The sequence below is a fragment of the Sinohyriopsis cumingii genome, unplaced genomic scaffold, assembly GCF_028554795.1.
Source record: "Sinohyriopsis cumingii isolate HCF-2022 unplaced genomic scaffold, ASM2855479v2 utg000622l, whole genome shotgun sequence".
NCBI lineage: Eukaryota > Metazoa > Mollusca > Bivalvia > Unionida > Unionidae > Sinohyriopsis > Sinohyriopsis cumingii.
Window position 1 is genome coordinate 2,386,703 of NW_028315918.1, and position 21,591 is coordinate 2,408,293.

At 32.1% G+C, this 21,591-nt stretch overlaps 1 protein-coding gene across 3 annotated transcripts in view; it reads right to left on the bottom strand.

Annotated features, from left to right (window-relative positions):
• LOC149773670 (baculoviral IAP repeat-containing protein 7-like) overlaps nucleotides 1–21,591 on the bottom strand; it is an 82,315-nt gene that overhangs the window by 54,331 nt on the left and 6,393 nt on the right. For 2 of the 3 annotated variants that reach the window (XM_089946140.1, XM_089946139.1), the window contains exons 2-5: nucleotides 21,255–21,385; nucleotides 20,003–20,133; nucleotides 6,469–6,599; nucleotides 5,169–5,299 (exon numbers count right to left, since the gene is read on the bottom strand). The exons of the other annotated variant lie outside the window; for it this stretch is intronic. The gene's annotated coding sequence lies outside the window, so the exon portion shown is untranslated. The remainder of the gene's footprint in view (nucleotides 1–5,168; nucleotides 5,300–6,468; nucleotides 6,600–20,002; nucleotides 20,134–21,254; nucleotides 21,386–21,591) is intronic. 3 annotated transcript variants of the gene reach the window in all.

Here is a 21,591-nt window from a genome sequence, read left to right on the forward strand (position 1 = left end):
CAATGTTCGATGTCAATGAGAAGATTGGAAAGATTGTCTAAAGTGGTCAAGCTAATTAACAGAAATCTCTAGTTCAGCAAACTATATGCTTGGAAGTAACTTTAGCATGAAACAGAAGACAGTTCCTAACTTTTCATTATTGCTTTCTTATGCTAATAACAGGAGCAGTGGTGTGCATTGGTGCTGGGGGAGGGTAAATCACAAGTCTAGCTAGTTAGGAGAAACCAAAGTTTAAGCAACAAACATTAGCCCAAGGTGTAACATTGTTCTACTAATGTGAGGTGCCCTGTTAAACTTACTGAATGATGTATCAATAAATCCAATGACAAATGGCCACTGGAAATGACAATGCAAATAAACATTCTCTATATTATTTACCAAAAACAATTCTTCTCTGACTCCCATTCACTTACAAATGACTTTACTAACATTAGCAGTTTACAAAATGATAGTAAATATTGAAATTCAGTACAGAGCGAATATTAACAATGGAAAATGTTCTTTAAGGTAACAATCTTTTCAGACTATTTATTTGTACAAACCACAACACACTTATGACAGAAGCAAAGTCTCTCAGTCAATCTCATATGGAGCTAGACCTCGATGAGGTTCAATCTGGTGTTGCTATTAGGATGACTGTTAATCAGTCTTGACATTTTCCATGTATTTTGAGATCAGCAAAAAGAAAGAAAACAAGTGATACTGATGCATTTGTAATACTTGGTAAAAAGAGCTGTATTACAGAGGAAACAGCATTGTTAACTCTTAGCAAGTGTTCTGAACTCATTAGAATCTCTCAATCTTGAAAATGTTCTGCATGTTGTGAAAATCCATAAAATACCAAGACATACACCATTTCTGTCAGTTGATAATGGCAGAGTACCTTTCATTTTGGTAAGGGAAATCAAAATATCATGTAGGAAGAAGTAAAGTGACAAGATAAATTTGCTGAACCATAAACAATCAATGAACATATGGCTTAAATCCAACAGAATACATTTGGCTCACCCATTTTGGCGAATATACTGGTCACTTATTTCCATGCTTGATCCTATTTTACAACCAATTCTAGAATTTTTATGACATCTGCATCACACTGAAATATTTCATATTATCATTTAAGTGTGAGATATGAATCTCTGACAACAATGTCACAGTGGGGTCATGAAGCTAAAATGGAAATTGTGTGCTAAAAATTTCATTCTACACCATTAAAACTAAGTCAGCATCATCAAATATTCATTCTCCTGCCATAAAACAATGTCTGTAAAATGGCACAGCATCACTACCTGAAAGAATTTTCTATTGGTGTCATTCATCATTCATAACGGCATGTTTATGTATGTATTCTTTTAAATGTACCTGCTAGTGTGTAGTTAAATTACCTTGAAACATGCATGATAACAGGGCATGCAATTTCCTTATGTCAGTACTTAAATCAGAATAATGTTCATTAAAATTGGAGTGTGGATCTTAAAAGCTACAGAAAGAGCCAGAAAATACATTATAATCTCCATTATCTTCTCATATTTGGTAAATTCAGCCTAAAAGATGCAACTTATTCATGATTGAGATAGTATTAACATACTTGCAGAAACACAGTTACCTCCCCCTCAGCTGGGTCTATACAACAGAGAGTGGTATGTTGAAAAGAGACATGGCATAATAAGGTTAATGCATACAAATTAATTACATACATGCAAAGAATGAGAATATTATAACAGAGGTTGATGATTGCACAAATCAAAAACAATTTTATGGTGCAAGGAAAAGATTTATAAACAAATTTAATGCATATCAATCTGCCCAATATACAAATTCATAGAAAATAAAACACAAATCAAAAAGGTTCATATAGTTGGAGAGCTATAATAAAACAGATCATACAAGTAAAAATACCTCATTCTGAAATATATCCATACATTCAATTTTTATACAATAAAAATGGAAAAAGTCAAATCAAAACCTTAAGAAATCAAACTGCTACGATTTATGAAAATATCTGTTGCTGCATCCAACTCCTTATTATAATAATTCACAGAAAATAAAGTACACATTTGAGGTCAAAATGGTCCATACATTAGAATGTCTGTAAGTAAACAAGGTACATAAATATTATTTACTTGACTTTGTCAACCATTCGTAATTCACCGTCTACATTCTTTGAAGTAAATACGGGAGGTGTACATGCCTCAAATCAATTTTAACAAGACAGGTATAAAACACCTAATACACAAATATATCCATATTTTCTTTTATTAAACAATAATACCTGAAAAAGGCACAAAATAAGTCTTAAGAAATTTAACTGGGTTTAATTTATGAACCTATCCACTGCCACCTTAAACATATTGCTCAAAATAGTTTGTCTAATTTTGTGTAAATATCACATATTTGGACATTATCTGGTAAATTGGTATAAAGGTAATTTTATTGTATGTAAAAGTAACAATCATAGAACTCTTCAAGAAAAGTGACAACTTTTTAATAAAAAGGCATTGCATTGTTTAAATTATAAGTTAGGACTTCCTGCATTTGTTCAAAGATTGAAATTGAGACCAGAAAAAGAAAGGAAACAAGTGATAGTGATGCATTTTCAATTCTTGGTAAAAAGACAAGAATGTCATATCAAAATCTGCACTGTTAAATCAAGCAAATGTTCTTAACTAATTACAATGTCTCAATCACATACATGTACAAATGTTTCTTCTGTTGTGAAAATCCACAAACAGCAAGATTTGTACCATTATCATCATTTGAGAATGGCAGAGTAACTCTTAATTCTAGACTTTTGTGACATCTGTATAACATTGAAATATTTCAAGATTTAAATGTTAAATATAAATCTCTAACATCAACTTCACAGTGGGATCATGAAGGTAAAATGGAGGGCAATTTGCTAAAACTTTCATTATATTCCATTAAAACTAAGTGTTCTCAAACATTCATTCTACTAACATAAAATATTGTCTGGAAAATGGCATATTCATCACTAACTGAAAGACCTTTCCATTGGTGGCATTCATCATTCATAAGTCTGTTTATGTATGACTTCTTTTAAGTGTACCTGGAAGTGTGTAGTTAAATTACCTTGGAAAATGCATAACAGTACATGCAATTACTTTCTGCTGGTACTTAAATCATAATAATGTTCATTAAAATTGGAGTGTGGGTCCTAAAAGCTACAGAAAGAGCCAGAAAATACATTATAATCCCAAATATTTTCTCTTATTTTGTAAGTTCTGTCTAAAAGAGACAACTTTTTCATGATGGAGATACTATTAACATAAAGTTGCAGAAACACAGTTACCTCCCCCTCAACTGGGTCTTCTATGCAACAGAGAGTGTTATGGAAAAAAAACGAAGGTTCGGTAATAAGGTTAATGCATACAAATTACATACATACAAAGAAAGAGATCATTATAAATGAGGATGATGAATACATCAATAAAATATAGTTTTTATCAAAGGTCTAGGGACATCTTTTATACAGAAATTTTTATCCTGCATCCACCTGCCTAAAATAAACATTCCTTAAAATAAATACACAAGTGAAGTCAAAATGTGTTATGTGGTTGGATAGCTATAATAAAGCAAAGCTTATAAACATTATTCACTTGACCTTGTAAGTTAATAGCAGTTCAAAGCAAAAGAATTATATTCCTCCATTTTTCACATCCAGAAGGTTGTTCTTTACTCCAACTGCTGCTCATGGTGCAAATGCAAACCCTTTCACTAAGTGATAACTTGGCAAAACACTGTGTAAAAAACACACACTTTGGTGCAATTCAAAATAGTTACCATCCATGATGCTTTTGAGATTTTCTACTTCACTTGAACTCAAGTGTCAGGTGCGATTGGTTGCCAGCTCTGCTTAAATAGCAGACTATTGGTATTTAACAGTCTACATACTATGAAGTAACTGTATGGGAGGGGTACTTGCTTTACATCATTCACAAGAATAACACAAGCACAAAATACCTAATTCACAAATATATCCATGTTCTCAATTTCTATAAAATGATACTTAAATAATACAAGTCATAGCCTCAAGAGATATGACAGGGTTGAAGTTATAAAAACTATCCTTTGTAATCTTAAACAATTTGTTCAAAATATTTTTTATCTAATGTATAACATGATTTGGACTTTATCTCATAAGTGGCAAATAGGAAATGTTATTGTTTGCAAAGCTAATAAGTATTTTACTCTATAAGATATGTGACTTTACAACAACAGCATAATAATTTTAATATAATTTTGATAACAATAAACAATATTAACTATGATGCTATTTTAATAATAATGTTCTCAATAATAATTATATTTAATTATAATAATTGATAATAATAATTATCTATGTTATTTATAATGCTATGAATAATAACATAATAATAATTTTATTCACCTTTTAAGAAAAGTGACAACTTAACAACAAAAGAGCATTGCATTATGTATATTGTGAGCTATGACTGCCTGTATTTGTTCAAAGATTTAAAGTTCAGTGTCTCTGTTTACTACTGCTTCAGGGCATAATCAATATTAATTTACAATGCGGCTTGAAGAAGAAGAATGTATTTTGGAGTTACAGATATTATGAGTGAATGACAAATATACTATGTTGGAAATCAATAATAAAACTGACAAACTTAGTAAAAAGTCTTCAATCTAACTAAACAAAAAGCTTGCACACAGTTAAGTAAATAATATGGTTTAGAAATAATTTTAGTGAGATATTCACAAAATAGTTAACAAGCTTTCACTATTGTTCTGTTGGTGCTAATAACAACACAATGTTGTGTAGGGGTATTGGGAGAAGATAAATGACAACAGTCTAGCTATGTTGAAGAATCAGACATTAGTCTGCATGGTATAACATTTGGTTTATAGCTTAAGAGAACCTGCTAAGCTTACAGAATGACATATCAATAAATCCAATGATAAATGGCCACTGAAAGTGACCATGCATATAAATATATAAAATACATTTTAACTGAGAAATTTCTTCACGATTGCCATTCACCTCAAACTGACATTACTGACCTTTGGAGCTTACCAAATACCATAAATAGGAAGATGAGGTATAAAACAAATATTAACAATGAAAATATACAGTTCAAGATAGAAAGTATTTCGGCATTCTTAGAAGCAAATGACACAAAACACACCTCTTACAGAAGCAAAGTCTGTCTGCCACAGACAATTTCTTGTGGACTTAGATCTGGATGAGATTCAATCTGGTGCTTCAAATAGCGCGACTGACCAATCAATCCTGATACCTGGCCATACAAAATGAGATCTGCAAAAGAAAAGAAACCAGTGATACTCATGCAATTTTCATACAGGGTGAAAACATGAAAATTTCACAGGAAAAAATTGCATTGTTCACTCTAGCAAACTTTGCTAACTAGTCAGAATGTATGAAGCCCATCACTGTAAAAGTGTTTCTCCGATTGTGAAAATCCACAAAAGACATGGTATGTAACATTACCTTCAGCAGATAACAGTAGAGTAACTGTGATATTGGCAAGCAAAATTGCAATATCAAGTGGAAAGAATGATCCACTCTTTGACAATTTACATTCCAACTGTAAAAAAGAATTGCTGACATACTGCTTACAGAGGTCCAGATTTATGTTATAAAAACAGATTGGTACAAAAGTCAAAAGTAAAGAGATTCTGTTATATGCAAGGTCTGTTTACAGGACTGCTGAACAATCAACAAGAATAGACAATATGGAATACATCAAACAGAATAATTACCTCACAGGATATATTTGGCTGAACTATAAGTAAAGAATAGACAATATGGCATGCATCAAACAGAATAATTACCTCACAGGATATATTTGGCTGAACTATTTTGTCCAAAAAATCATCCACTAATCTCTAAAATGTATCCTTTTCATAACCACCCAATGCACGACATTGAAATTTTTCTTATTAGTGTGACATGAATTTCTTTGTATCAACTTCACAGTGTGGTCTTGAAGGTTATAAAGTAAATGGGTCTACTGAAACATGCAGTCATCTCCTCCAAAATATAGCCTGTAAAATGTCATATGTATTACTTCCTGAAGGACTGTTCCATTGTGGGCATTAACCATTCATAACAGTATCTTTGTTTCTAATTTTTCTGAAGTGTATCAGATCCTGCAGAGTTTAATGGAGAATGTGTGATGACTGTACCTTCTCTTAGTGAAGTTAGTGACATTCCTTAACTTACAGAATGACAATAAATGACCACTGGGAATGATTATGCTATATAAACCTACTCTACACAATTTAACAGAGAAATTTCTTTTCAGGCTAATATTCACTTACATCTGACTTTTACTGACATGTGCAGTTTACACAATGACAGTAAATAGTTAGAATATGTACAGAACAAATATTAACATTGGAAGAAAGGCAGTTCAAGGTAAGAAGCATTTCAGGCTTCTCTCATGTACATATCACAAAACACACCTCTAGCAGAAGCCAAGTCTCTCTGTCAAAGTCAATCTCTTATGGACTTGGACCTGGATAAGATTCAATCTGGTGTTTCTCTTAGCATGACTGACCAATCAATCCTCATATTTTGCCAGGACAATTGAGATCTGAAAAGAAAAGAAACAAGTGTTACTCTTGCAATTTTCATGCATGGTGAAAACATTACAATTTCAAAGCAAATACCGCATCTTTTACTTTACCAAATGATACAATTAGACTCTCTCAACCCCATCAACATAAACAAATTTCTCCCATAGCAAAGATCGAAAAAAACGACGGGACCTGTGTGTTCACCTTCAGTTGATAATGACATAGTAATTCTGGTTTTGGCATGGGAAATTGATTATCAAATGGAGAGAATCATCCACTCTTTGACTACTTACATTTCACCTATCAAAATCCTTGTTAATACACAGCTTTGAGGATACATTTCAATCTACCATTATGTTCAACACAATCTCCACATATTTCTCAGCTTCCATTCCCCTTTCATAAATGACCCTAGATATTTTACAATATCTGTACAACACTGAAACATTTCTTATTATCATGTAGGTGTGACACATGAATGTCAACTTCATGGTGGGTCAGGACGGAAAAACTAAGTCTGCTCAAACATTTATACTACTTGCTTAAAATATGAAAGTCCACATGCATCATTTCTGGAGAAAAAAATATTCTACTGGTGGCATATATTACTCACAACAGCATGTTTATTTATCATTTCTTCGAAGTGTATTTCTTCCTGAAGCATTAAGGTACTTTTATGATTATGTGATGATAGGTCATGCAATTGTATTTGTGTGTCTGTTCATAAATATGAATAATGTTCATCAAAATATGAATGCAAATCTTACCACCTGAAGAAAGAGCCTGAAATACATTATAATCCCAATTATTTTCAATCTTTGATAAGTAAAGCCTAAAATATGCTACTTTATCACAATAGAAAGTTTTAAGATAGAGGTGCAAAACAAAGTTACCTCCTCTTTCAACCCAGTCTTTCTTTCAACAGAGTGGTATGTTAAAAACTGAGGGTAGTAAAAAGAGGCTAATGCATACAAAGTAATTACATACAAAGAAACAGAACATCATAAAATATTTGGATGACCGAATATATAAAAATATAGCAGTTCTTCCTAAGGGGCTAGAGATAGTTTTATAAACAAATTTAATGCTGTGTCCATCTGCCTAATAGTAGGTACATGAGACAGCTTGCCAGTAGTTTCTTGTGGGTCGGTGGTTTTTTCTGGGGTTTTGCCAGGTTCATCCTCCACCATTTATACTTCTTCGCCATGAATAGCCTATCTTGTGCTGAAAAATGGCATTAACTCAAACAGCAGCAACAACAAATCTATCTAATATAAAAATTCATAGAAAAATAAAACACACAAGTGAAATCTAAAAGATTCTTGGGTTTGGATAGCTATAATAAAGCAAAGCATACAAATATAAATAAATACCTCATTCTGAAATATAACCATATATTCAGTTATTAAACAATAATAACTGAAAAAGTCAAATGGAGACCTTTCAAAATCTGATTGCTACAGTTTATTCAAGTATCTGCTGCCACCTTATTTAGAGATGAAAGGGACAGTTTAGAACCACAGATTAACAATGCATCCACCTAACAGATAATTCACAGAAAATAAAATACACATGGGAGCTCAAAATAGTTTCTGTCTAATGTTGTGTTCATATCACATATCTGGACAATATCTGGTAAAGTGGTGCAAAGCAAATTTTATTGTATGTAAAAGTAATAATGTTAGTACTCTTCAAGTGACAACTTTACAACAAAAAAGCATTCCATTGTTTACATTATAAGTTAGGACTTTCGGCATTTGTTTAAAGATTTGAAATTGTGGACAACATCAGATATTTCTTGTCTTTGTTTACTACTATAGCATCAGGGTTTAGTCAACATTAACTTACAAAAATGGATTTTGGAGTCAATTTTTTTTTGTCTTCTGAATGTCAGTGATGTAATGTTCGATGTCAATGAGAAAATTGGGAAAGATTGTCTACAGTGGTCAAGCTAATTAACAGAAATCCCTAGTTCAGCAAACTATATGCTTGGAAGTAATTTTATCAAGAAATAGAAGACGGTTCCTAACTTTTCATTATTGCTTTCTTATGCTAATAACAAGAGCAGTGGTGTGCATTGGTGCTGGGGGAGATAAATCACAAGTCTAGTTAGTTAGGAGAAATCAAAGTTTAGGAGCAAACACTAGCCCATGGTGTAACTTTGTTATACTAAATGTGAGGAACCTAACAACACTTATAGAATGACATATAAATAAATCCAATGACAAATTGCCACTGGAAATGACCATGCATATAAACATACTCTGTACAATTTATCAGAGAATTTTTTTCTCCGACTCCCATTCAATTACAACTGAGTTTACTGACATTTGCAGTGTACAAAATGATAGCAAATAGTGAAACTCAGTAATGAGCAAATATTAATAATGGAAAATGCACTTCAAGGTAGCAAACATTTCTGACTATTTATAGGTACAAACCACAAAACACTTCTCACAGAAGCAATGTCTGTTGGTCAAAGTCAATCTCATATGGAGGTAGATCTGGATTGAGGTTCAATCTGGTGCTTCTATTAGCATGACTGACCAATCAATCCTGATATTTTTCCATGCAAATTTAGTCAAGCAAAAAGAAAGGAAACATTTGATAGTGACACATTTTTAATTCTTGGTAAAAAGACAAGAATGTCATATGAAAATCTGCACTGTTAAATCAAGCAAATGTTTTAATTACAATGTTTCAATCACATACACGTACAAATGTTTCTTCTGTTGTGAAAATTCGCAAAACAGCAAGATATGTATTGTTATCATCAGTTGATAATGGCATAGTAACTCTGAATTCTAGAATTTTTATGACAGCTGCATAACGTTGAAATATTTCATATTATCATTTATATGTGAAATATAAATCTCTGACATCAAGTTCACAGTGGGGTCATGAAGGTAAAATGGAGGGCAGTTTGCTAAAACTTTCATTCTATTCCCCAAAATCAAAGTCATTGTGCTCAAACATTCATTCTACTACCACAAAATATTGTCTAGAAAATGGCATATGCATCACTAACTGAAAGACCTTTCCATTTGTGGCATTCAACATTCATAAGTGTGTTTATGTATGATTTCTTTTGAGTGTACCTGCTAGTGTGTACCATAGTCAAATCACGGCTTTAAGAAATCTGATTGCTACAGTTTATTAAAGTATCTGCTGCCACCTTATTTAGGGATGAAAGGGACAGTTTAGAACCACATATTAATACTGCATCCACCTAATAGATAATTCACAGAAAATAAAATACACACATGACCTCAAAATGGTCAATATGTTTAGAGAGCTATAATTCAACAAACCACACAAATATTAATTCACTTGACCTTGCAGACTATTTTGTATTTCACTCTCTACATACTTTGAAGTAAGTATGAGAGGTGTACATGACTCATATCAATATAAGAACAAAATAGGCACAACACACCTTTTTCAGAAATATATCCATATCTTCTTTTATTAAACACTAATACCTGAAAAAAGGCACAAATTAAGTCTCACAAAATTTTACAGGGTTCAATTTATGAACCTATTCTCTGCCACCTTAAACATATTGTTCAAAATAGTTTCTGTCTAATGTTGTGTTCATATCACATATCTGGACAATATCTGGTAAACTGGTATAAAGGAAATTGTATTGTATGTAAAAGTAATAATGTTAGTACTCATCAAGTAAAGTGACAACTTTACAACAAAAAAGCATTGCATTGTTTATATTATAAGTTAGGACTTTTAGCATTTGTTCAAAGATTTGAAATTGTTGACAACATCAGATATTTCTTGTCTTAGTTTACTACGATAGCATCAGGGCTTAATCAACATTAACTTACAATGCTTATTGAATGACAAGAATGGATTTTTGGAGTCACAACATTTCTTGAGTGAATGACAGTGATACAATGTTCGATGTCAATGAGAAGATTGGAAAGATTGTCTAAAGTGGTCAAGCTAATTAACAGAAATCTCTAGTTCAGCAAACTATATGCTTGGAAGTAATTTTATCAAGAAATAGAAGACGGTTCCTAACTTTTCATTATTGCTTTCTTATGCTAATAACAAGAGCAGTGGTGTGCATTGGTGCTGGGGGAGATAAATCACAAGTCTAGCTAGTTAGGAGAAATCAAAGTTTAGGAGCAAACACTAGCCCATGGTGTAACTTTGTTATACTAAATGTGAGGAACCTAACAACACTTATAGAATGACATATAAATAAATCCAATGACAAATTGCCACTGGAAATGACCATGCATATAAACATACTCTGTACAATTTATCAGAGAATTTTTTTCTCCGACTCCCATTCAATTACAACTGAGTTTACTGACATTTGCAGTGTACAAAATGATAGCAAATAGTGAAACTCAGTAATGAGCAAATATTAATAATGGAAAATGCACTTCAAGGTAGCAAACATTTCTGACTATTTATAGGTACAAACCACAAAACACTTCTCACAGAAGCAATGTCTGTTGGTCAAAGTCAATCTCATATGGAGGTAGATCTGGATTGAGGTTCAATCTGGTGCTTCTGTTAGCATGACTGACCAATCAATCCTGATATTTTTCCATGCAAATTTAGTCAAGCAAAAAGAAAGGAAACATTTGATAGTGACACATTTTTAATTCTTGGTAAAAAGACAAGAATGTCATATGAAAATCTGCACTGTTAAATCAAGCAAATGTTTTAATTACAATGTTTCAATCACATACACGTACAAATGTTTCTTCTGTTGTGAAAATTCGCAAAACAGCAAGATATGTATTGTTATCATCAGTTGATAATGGCATAGTAACTCTGAATTCTAGAATTTTTATGACAGCTGCATAACGTTGAAATATTTCATATTATCATTTATATGTGAAATATAAATCTCTGACATCAAGTTCACAGTGGGGTCATGAAGGTAAACTGGAGGGCAGTTTGCTAAAACTTTCATTCTATTCCCCAAAATCAAAGTCATTGTGCTCAAACATTCATTCTACTACCACAAAATATTGTCTAGAAAATGGCATATGCATCACTAACTGAAAGACCTTTCCATTTGTGGCATTCAACATTCATAAGTGTGTTTATGTATGATTTCTTTTGAGTGTACCTGCTAGTGTGTACCATAGTCAAATCACGGCTTTAAGAAATCTGATTGCTACAGTTTATTAAAGTATCTGCTGCCACCTTATTTAGGGATGAAAGGGACAGTTTAGAACCACATATTAATACTGCATCCACCTAATAGATAATTCACAGAAAATAAAATACACACATGACCTCAAAATGGTCAATATGTTTAGAGAGCTATAATTCAACAAACCACACAAATATTAATTCACTTGACCTTGCAGACTATTTTGTATTTCACTCTCTACATACTTTGAAGTAAGTATGAGAGGTGTACATGACTCATATCAATATAAGAACAAAATAGGCACAACACACCTTTTTCAGAAATATATCCATATCTTCTTTTATTAAACACTAATACCTGAAAAAAGGCACAAATTAAGTCTCACAAAATTTTACAGGGTTCAATTTATGAACCTATTCTCTGCCACCTTAAACATATTGTTCAAAATAGTTTCTGTCTAATGTTGTGTTCATATCACATATCTGGACAATATCTGGTAAACTGGTATAAAGGAAATTGTATTGTATGTAAAAGTAATAATGTTAGTACTCATCAAGTGACAACTTTACAACAAAAAAGCATTGCACTGTTTATATTATAAGGCAGGATTTTCAGCATTTGTTCAAAGATTTGAAATTGCGTGGAACATCAAATATTTTTTGTCTTTGTTTACTACTATAGCATCAGAGCTTAATCAACATTAACTTACAATGTTGCTTGAATGTCAAAAATGGATTTTGGAGGCACAAACCTTTTGTGTTCTGAATGACAGTGACAAAATGTTTGATGTCAATGAGAAAATTGGAAATATTGTCTAAATTTTAGAATGAAATGAAAGACAGTTTCTAACTTTTCATTATTGGTTTGTTTATGCTAATAACAGGAGCAGTGGTGTGCATTGCACCCCATCTTAAAGAAAGCATTGCATTGTTTATAAGTTAGGACTTCCTGCATTTCTTCAAAGATTTAAAGTGTGTGCAACATCATATGTTTCTTGCCTTTGTTTACTATTATAGCATCAGGGCTTAATCAACATTAACTTACAATGCTGCACATTGTCAAGAATGGATTTTGGAGTCACAAATGGTTTTGAGTGAATGACAGTGATACAATATTCGATGTCAATGAGAAAATTGGAAAGATTGTCTAAACTGGTCAAGATAATTAACAGAAAACTCATAGTTCAGTGAATAATGTGCTTAGAAGTAATCTTAGAATGAAATGAAAGACAGTTCCTAACTTTTCATTATTGGTTTGTTTATGCTAATAACAGGAGCAGTGGTGTGCATTGGTGCTGGGGGAGGATAAATCACAAGTCTAGCTAGTTAGGAGAAATCAAAGTTTAAGCAACAAACATTAACCCGTGGTGTAACTTTGTTATACTAAATGTTAGGAACCTAACAACATTTAGAGAATGACATATAAATAAATCCAGTGACAAATATCCAATGGAAAGGACTATGCATATGAACCTACTCTGTACAATTTATCAGAGAATTTTTTTTCTCTGAATCCCATTCAATTACAACTGACTTTACCAACATTTGCAGTGTACAAAATGACAGCAAATAGTGAAACTCAGTAATAAGCAAATATTAATAATGGAAAATGCACTTCGAGGTAGCAAACATTTCTGACTATTTATAGGTACAAACCACAAAACACTTCTCACAGAAGCAATGTCTGTTGGTCAAAGTCAGTCTCATATGGAGGTAGATCTGGATTGAGGTTCAATCTGGTGCTTCTATTAGCATGACTGACCAATCAATCCTGATATTTTGCCATGTAAATTTAGACCAGCAAATAGAAAGGAAACACTTGATAGTGATGCATCTTTAATTCATGGTAAGAAGACAAGAATGTCAAATGAATCTCTTCACTTTTAAATCAAGCAAATGTTTTTAACTAATTACAATGTCTCAATCACATACACATACAAATGTTTCTTCTGTTGTGAAAATTCACAAAACAGCAAGATATGTATTGTTATCATCAGTTGATAATGGCATAGTAACTCTGAATTCTAAAATTTTTATGACATCTGTATAACATTGAAATATTTCATATTATCATTTATAATTGAAATAAAAATCTCTTGACATCAAGTTCACAGTGGGCTCATGAAGGTAAAATGTAGGGAAGTTTGCTAAAACTTTCATTATCTTGCATTAAAACGAAGTCAGTGTGCTCAAACATTCATTTTACTACCACAAAATATTGTCTAGAAAATGGCATATGCATCATTAACTGAAAGACCTTTCCATTTGTGGCATTCAACATTCATAAGTCTGTTTATGCATGATTTCTTTCGAGTGTACCTGTTAAGATGTACCGTCGTTAAATCACGGCCTTAAGAAATATGATTGCTACAGTTTATTAAAGCATCTGCTGCCACCTTATTTAGGGATGAAAGGGACAGTTCAGAACCACATATTAATACTGCATCCACCTAATAGATAATTCACAGAAAATAAAATACACATGTCAGCTCAAAATGGTCAGCATGTTTCGGTACCAGTAGTATAAGTCAACACACCATACAAATATTAATTCACTTGACCTCGCAGATTATTTTGTATTTCACTCTCTACATACTTTGAAGTATGGGAGGTGTACATGCCTTGCATCAATATATGAACAAGATAGGCACAAAACACCTAATTCACAAATATATACATATCTTCTTTTATTAAACACTAATACCTGAAAAATACACAAAATAAGTCTTAAGAAATTTGACAGGGTTCAATTTATGAACCTATTGTCTGCCACCTTAAACATATTGTTCAAAATAGTTTCTGTCTAATGTTGTCTTCATATCACATATCTGGACAATATCTGGTAAAGTGGTACAAAGCAAATTTTATTGTATGTAAAAGTAATAATGTTAGTACTCGTCAAGTAAAGTGACAACTTTACAACAAAAAAGCATTGCATTGTTTATATTATAAGTTAGGACTTTTAGCATTTGTTCAAAGATTTGAAATTGTTGACAACATCAGATATTTCTTGTCTTAGTTTACTACAATAGCATCAGGGCTTAATCAATATTAACTTACAATGCTTATTGAATGACAAGAATGGATTTTTGGAGTCACAACATTTTTTGAGTGAATGACAGTGATACAATGTTCGATGTCAATGAGAAGATTGGAAAGATTGTTTAAAGTGGTCAAGCTAATTAACAGAAATCTCTAGTTCAGCAAACTATATGCTTGGAAGTAACTTTAGCATGAAACAGAAGACAGTTCCTAACTTTTCATTATTGCTTTCTTATGCTAATAACAGGAGCAGTGGTGTGCATTGGTGCTGGGGGAGGGTAAATCACAAGTCTAGCTAGTTAGGAGAAATCAAAGTTTAAGCAACAAACATTAGCCCAAGGTGTAACATTGTTCTACTAATGTGAGGTGCCCTGTTAAACTTACTGAATGATGTATCAATAAATCCAATGACAAATGGCCACTGGAAATGACAATGCAAATGAACATTTTCTATATTATTTACCAAAAACAATTCTTCTCTGACTCCCATTCACTTACAAATGACTTTACTAACATTAGCAGTTAACAAAATGATAGTAAATATTGAAATTCAGCACAGAGCGAATATTAACAATGGAAAATGTTCTTTAAGGTAACAATCTTTTCAGACTATTTATTTGTACAAACCACAACACACTTATGACAGAAGCAAAGTCTCTCAGTCAATCTCATATGGAGCTAGACCTCGATGAGGTTCAATCTGGTGTTGCTATTAGGATGACTGTTAATCAGTCTTGACATTTTGCCATGTATTTTGAGATCAGCAAAAAGAAAGAAAACAAGTGATACTGATGCATTTGTAATACTTGGTAAAAAGAGCTGTATTACAGAGGAAACAGCATTGTTAACTCTTAGCAAGTGTTCTGAACTCATTAGAATCTCTCAATCTTGAAAATGTTCTGCATGTTGTGAAAATCCATAAAATACCAAGACATACACCATTTCTGTCAGTTGATAATGGCAGAGTACCTTTGATTTTGGTAAGGGAAATCAAAATATCATGTAGGAAGAAGTAAAGTGACAAGATAAATTTGCTGAACCATAAACAATCAATGAACATATGGCTTAAATCCAACAGAATACATTTGGCTCACCCATTTTGGCGAATATACTGGTCACTTATTTCCAAGCTTGATCCTATTTTACAACCAATTCTAGAATTTTTATGACATCTGCATCACACTGAAATATTTCATATTATCATTTAAGTGTGAGATATGAATCTCTGACAACAATGTCACAGTGGAGTCATGAAGCTAAAAAGGAAATTGTGTGCTAAAAATTTCATTCTACACCATTAAAACTAAGTCAGCATCATCAAATATTCATTCTCCTGCCACAAAACAATGTCTGTAAAATGGCACAGCATCACTACCTGAAAGAATTTTCTATTGGTGTCATTCGTCATTCATAACGGCATGTTTATGTATGTATTCTTTTAAATGTACCTGCTAGTGTGTAGTTAAATTACCTTGAAACATGCATGATAACAGGGCATGCAATTTCCTTATGTCAGTACTTAAATCAGAATAATGTTCATTAAAATTGGAGTGTGGATCTTAAAAGCTACAGAAAGAGCCAGAAAATACATTATAATCTCCATTATCTTCTCATATTTGGTAAATTCAGCCTAAAAGATGCAACTTATTCATGATTGAGATAGTATTAACATACTTGCAGAAACACAGTTACCTCCCCCTCAGCTGGGTCTATACAACAGAGAGTGGTATGTTGAAAAGAGAAATGGCATAATAAGGTTAATGCATACAAATTAATTACATACATGCAAAGAATGAGAATATTATAACAGAGGTTGATGATTGCACAAATCAAAAACAATTTTATGGTGCAAGGAAAAGATTTATAAACAAATTTAATGCATATCAATCTGCCCAATATACAAATTCATAGAAAATAAAACACAAATCAAAAAGGTTCATATAGCTGGAGAGCTATAATAAAACAGATCATACAAGTAAAAATACCTCATTCTGAAATATATCCATACATTCAATTTTTATACAATAAAAATGGAAAAAGTCAAATCAAAACCTTAAGAAATCAAACTGCTACGATTTATGAAAATATCTGTTGCTGCATCCAACTCCTTATTATAATAATTCACAGAAAATAAAGTACACATTTGAGGTCAAAATGGTCCATATATTAGAATGTCTGTAAGTAAACAAGGTACATAAATATTATTTACTTGACTTTGTCAACCATTCGTAATTCACCGTCTACATTCTTTGAAGTAAGTACGGGAGGTGTACATGCCTCAAATCAATTTTAACAAGACAGGTATAAAACACCTAATACACAAATATATCCATATTTTCTTTTATAAAACAATAATACCTGAAAAAGGCACAAAATAAGTCTTAAGAAATTTAACTGGGTTTAATTTATGAACCTATCCACTGCCACCTTAAACATATTGCTCAAAATAGTTTGTCTAATTTTGTGTAAATATCACATATTTGGACATTATCTGGTAAATTGGTATAAAGGTAATTTTATTGTATGTAAAAGTAACAATCATAGAACTCTTCAAGAAAAGTGACAACTTTTTAATAAAAAGGCATTGCATTGTTTAAATTATAAGTTAGGACTTCCTGCATTTGTTCAAAGATTGAAATTGAGACCAGAAAAAAGAAAGGAAACAAGTGATAGTGATGCATTTTCAATTCTTGGTAAAAAGACAAGAATGTCATATCAAAATCTGCACTGTTAAATCAAGCAAATGTTCTTAACTAATTACAATGTCTCAATCACATACATGTACAAATGTTTCTTCTGTTGTGAAAATCCACAAACAGCAAGATTTGTACCATTATCATCATTTGAGAATGGCAGAGTAACTCTTAATTCTAGACTTTTGTGACATCTGTATAACATTGAAATATTTCAAGATTTAAATGTGAAATATAAATCTCTAACATCAACTTCACAGTGGGATCATGAAGGTAAAATGGAGGGCAGTTTGCTAAAACTTTCATTATATTCCATTAAAACTAAGTGTTCTCAAACATTCATTCTACTAACATAAAATATTGTCTGGAAAATGGCATATTCATCACTAACTGGAAGACCTTTCCATTGGTGGCATTCATCATTCATAAGTCTGTTTATGTATGACTTCTTTTAAGTGTACCTGGAAGTGTGTAGTTAAATTACCTTGGAAAATGCATAACAGGACATGCAATTACTTTCTGCTGGTACTTAAATCATAATAATGTTCATTAAAATTGGAGTGTGGGTCCTAAAAGCTACAGAAAGAGCCAGAAAATAATCCCAAATATTTTCTCTTATTTTGTAAGTTCTGTCTAAAAGAGACAACTTTTTCATGATGGAGATACTATTAACATAAAGTTGCAGAAACACAGTTACCTCCCCCTCAACTGGGTCTTCTATACAACAGAGAGTGTTATGGAAGAAAAACGAAGGTTCGGTAATAAGGTTAATGCATACAAATTACATACATACAAAGAAAGAGATCATTATAAATGAGGATGATGAATACATCAATAAAATATAGTTTTTATCAAAGGTCTAGGGACATCTTTTATACAGAAATTTTTATCCTGCATCCACCTGCCTAAAATAAATATTCCTTAAAATAAATACACAAGTGAAGTCAAAATGTGTTATGTAGTTGGATAGCTATAATAAAGCAAAGCTTATAAACATTGTTCACTTGACCTTGCAAGTTAATAGCAGTTCAAAGCAAAAGAATTATATTCCTCCATTTTTCACATCCAGAAGGTTGTTCTTTACTCCAACTGCTGCTCATGGTGCAAATGCAAACCCTTTCACTAGGTGATAACTTGGCAAAACACTGTGTAAAAAACACACACTTTGGTGCAATTCAAAACAGTTACCATCCATGATGCTTTTGAGATTTTCTACTTCACTTGAACTCAAGTGTCAGGTGCGATTGGTTGCCAGCTCTGCTTAAATAGCAGACTATTGGTATTTAACAGTCTACATACTATGAAGTAACTGTATGGGAGGGGTACTTGCTTTACATCATTCACAAGAATAACACAAGCACAAAATACCTAATTCACAAATATATCCATGTTCTCAATTTCTATAAAATGATACTTAAATAATACAAGTCATAGCCTCAAGAGATATGACAGGGTTGAAGTTATAAAAACTATCCTTTGTAATCTTAAACAATTTGTTCAAAATATTTTTTATCTAATGTATAACATGATTTGGACTTTATCTCATAAGTGGCAAATAGGAAATGTTATTGTCTGCAAAGCTAATAAGTATTTTACTCTATAAGATATGTGACTTTACAACAACAGCATAATAATTTTAATATAATTTTGATAACAATAAACAATATTAACTATGATGCTATTTTAATAATAATGTTCTCAATAATAATTATATTTAATTATAATAATTGATAATAATAATTATCTATGTTATTTATAATGCTATGAATAATAACATAATAATAATTTTATTCATCTTTTAAGAAAAGTGACAACTTCACAAGAAAAGAGAATTGTAATATGTATATTGTGAGCTATGACTGCCTGTATTTGTTCAAAGATTTAAAGTTCAGTGTCTTTGTTTACTACTGCTTCAGGGCATAATCAATATTAATTTACAATGCGGCTTGAAGAAGAAGAATGTATTTTGGAGTTACAGATATTATGAGTGAATGACAAATATACTAGGTTGGAAATCAATAATAAAACTGACAAACTTAGTAAAAAGTCTTCAATCTAACTAAACAAAAAGCTTGCACACAGTTAAGTAAATAATATGGTTTAGAAATAATTTTAGTGAGATATTCACAAAATAGTTAATAAGCTTTCACTGTTGTTCTGTTGGTGCTAATAACAACACAATGTTGTGTAGGGGTATTGGGAGAAGATAAATGACAACAGTCTAGCTATGTTGAAGAATCAGACATTAGTCTGCATGGTATAACATTTGGTTTATAGCTTAAGAAAACCTGCTAAGCTTACAGAATGACATATCAATAAATCCAATGATAAATGGCCACTGAAAGTGACCATGCATATAAATATATAAAATACATTTTAACTGAGAAATTTCTTCACGATTGCCATTCACCTAAAACTGACATTACTGACCTTTGGAGCTTACCAAATACCATAAATAGGAAGATGAGGTATAAAACAAATATTAACAATGAAAATATACAGTTCAAGATAGAAAGTATTTCGGCATTCTTAGAAGCAAATGACACAAAACACACCTCTAACAGAAGCAAAGTCTGTCTGCCACAGACAATTTCTTGTGGACTTAGATCTGGATGAGATTCAATCTGGTGCTTCAAATAGCGCGACTGACCAATCAATCCTGATATCTGGCCATACAAAATGAGATCTGCAAAAGAAAAGAAACCAGTGATACTCATGCAATTTTCATACAGGGTGAAAACATGAAAATTTCACAGGAAAAAATTGCATTGTTCACTCTAGCAAACTTTGCTAACTAGTCAGAATGTATGAAGCCCATCATTGTAAAAGTGTTTCTCCGATTGTGAAAATCCACAAAAGACATGGTATGTAACATTACCTTCAGCAGATAACAGTAGAGTAACTGTGATATTGGCAAGCAAAATTGCAATATCAAGTGGAAAGAATGATCCACTCTTTGACAGTTTACATTCCAACTGTAAAAAAGAATTGCTGACATACTGCTTACAGAGGTCCAGATTTATGTTATAAAAACAGATTGGTACAAAAGTCAAAAGTAAAGAGATTCTGTTATATGCAAGGTCTGTTTACAGGACTGCTGAACAATCAACAAGAATAGACAATATGGAATACATCAAACAGAATAATTACCTCACAGGATATATATATGGCTGAACCATTATGTCCAACACATTCTCCACTTATTTCTAAACTTTACCCTTTTCATAACCACCCATGAACCTTTACACTATTTGCATGACACTGAAATATTTCTTATTAGCATTTAAGTGTGACATGAATTTCTTTGTGTCAACTTCACAGTGTGGTCTTGAAGGTTATAAAGTAAATGGGTCTGCTGAAACATTCAGTCATCTCCTCCAAAATATAGCCTGTAAAATGTCATATATATTACTTCCTGAAGGACTGTTCCATTGTGGGCATTAACCATTCATAACAGTATCTTTGTTTCTAATTTTTCTGAAGTGTATCAGATCCTGCAGAGTTTAATGGAGAATGTGTGATGACTGTACCTTCTCTTAGTGAAGTTAGTGACATTCCTTAACTTACAGAATGACAATAAATGACCACTGGGAATGATTATGCTATATAAACCTACTCTACACAATTTAACGGAGAAATTTCTATTCAGACTCCTATTCACTTAGAACTGACTTTACTGACACGTGTAACTTACAAAATGATAAGAAATATTAAGATTAGGTACTGAACAAATATTAACATTGGAAAAATGCAGTTCAAGGTAAGAAGCATTTCTGGCTTCTCACATGTACATATCACAAAACACACGTCTTGTAGAAGCCAAGTCTCTCTGTCAAAGTCAATCTCTCATAGACTTAGAACTGGATGATATTCAATCTGGTGTTTGTCTTAACATGACTGACCAATCAATCCTCATATTTTGCCAGGACAATTGAGATCTGAAAAGAAAAGAAACAAGTGTTACTCTTGCAATTTTCATACATGGTGAAAACATAACAATTTCAAAGGAAATGCTGCATTGTTAACTCTAGTAAAGCAAACTAATCAGAATCTCTCAACCCAATCAATGTAAAAAGCTTTCTCCCATTGTAAAAGTCCACAAAAAGACAGGGTCTGCATCTTTACCTTCAGTTGATAATGGCAT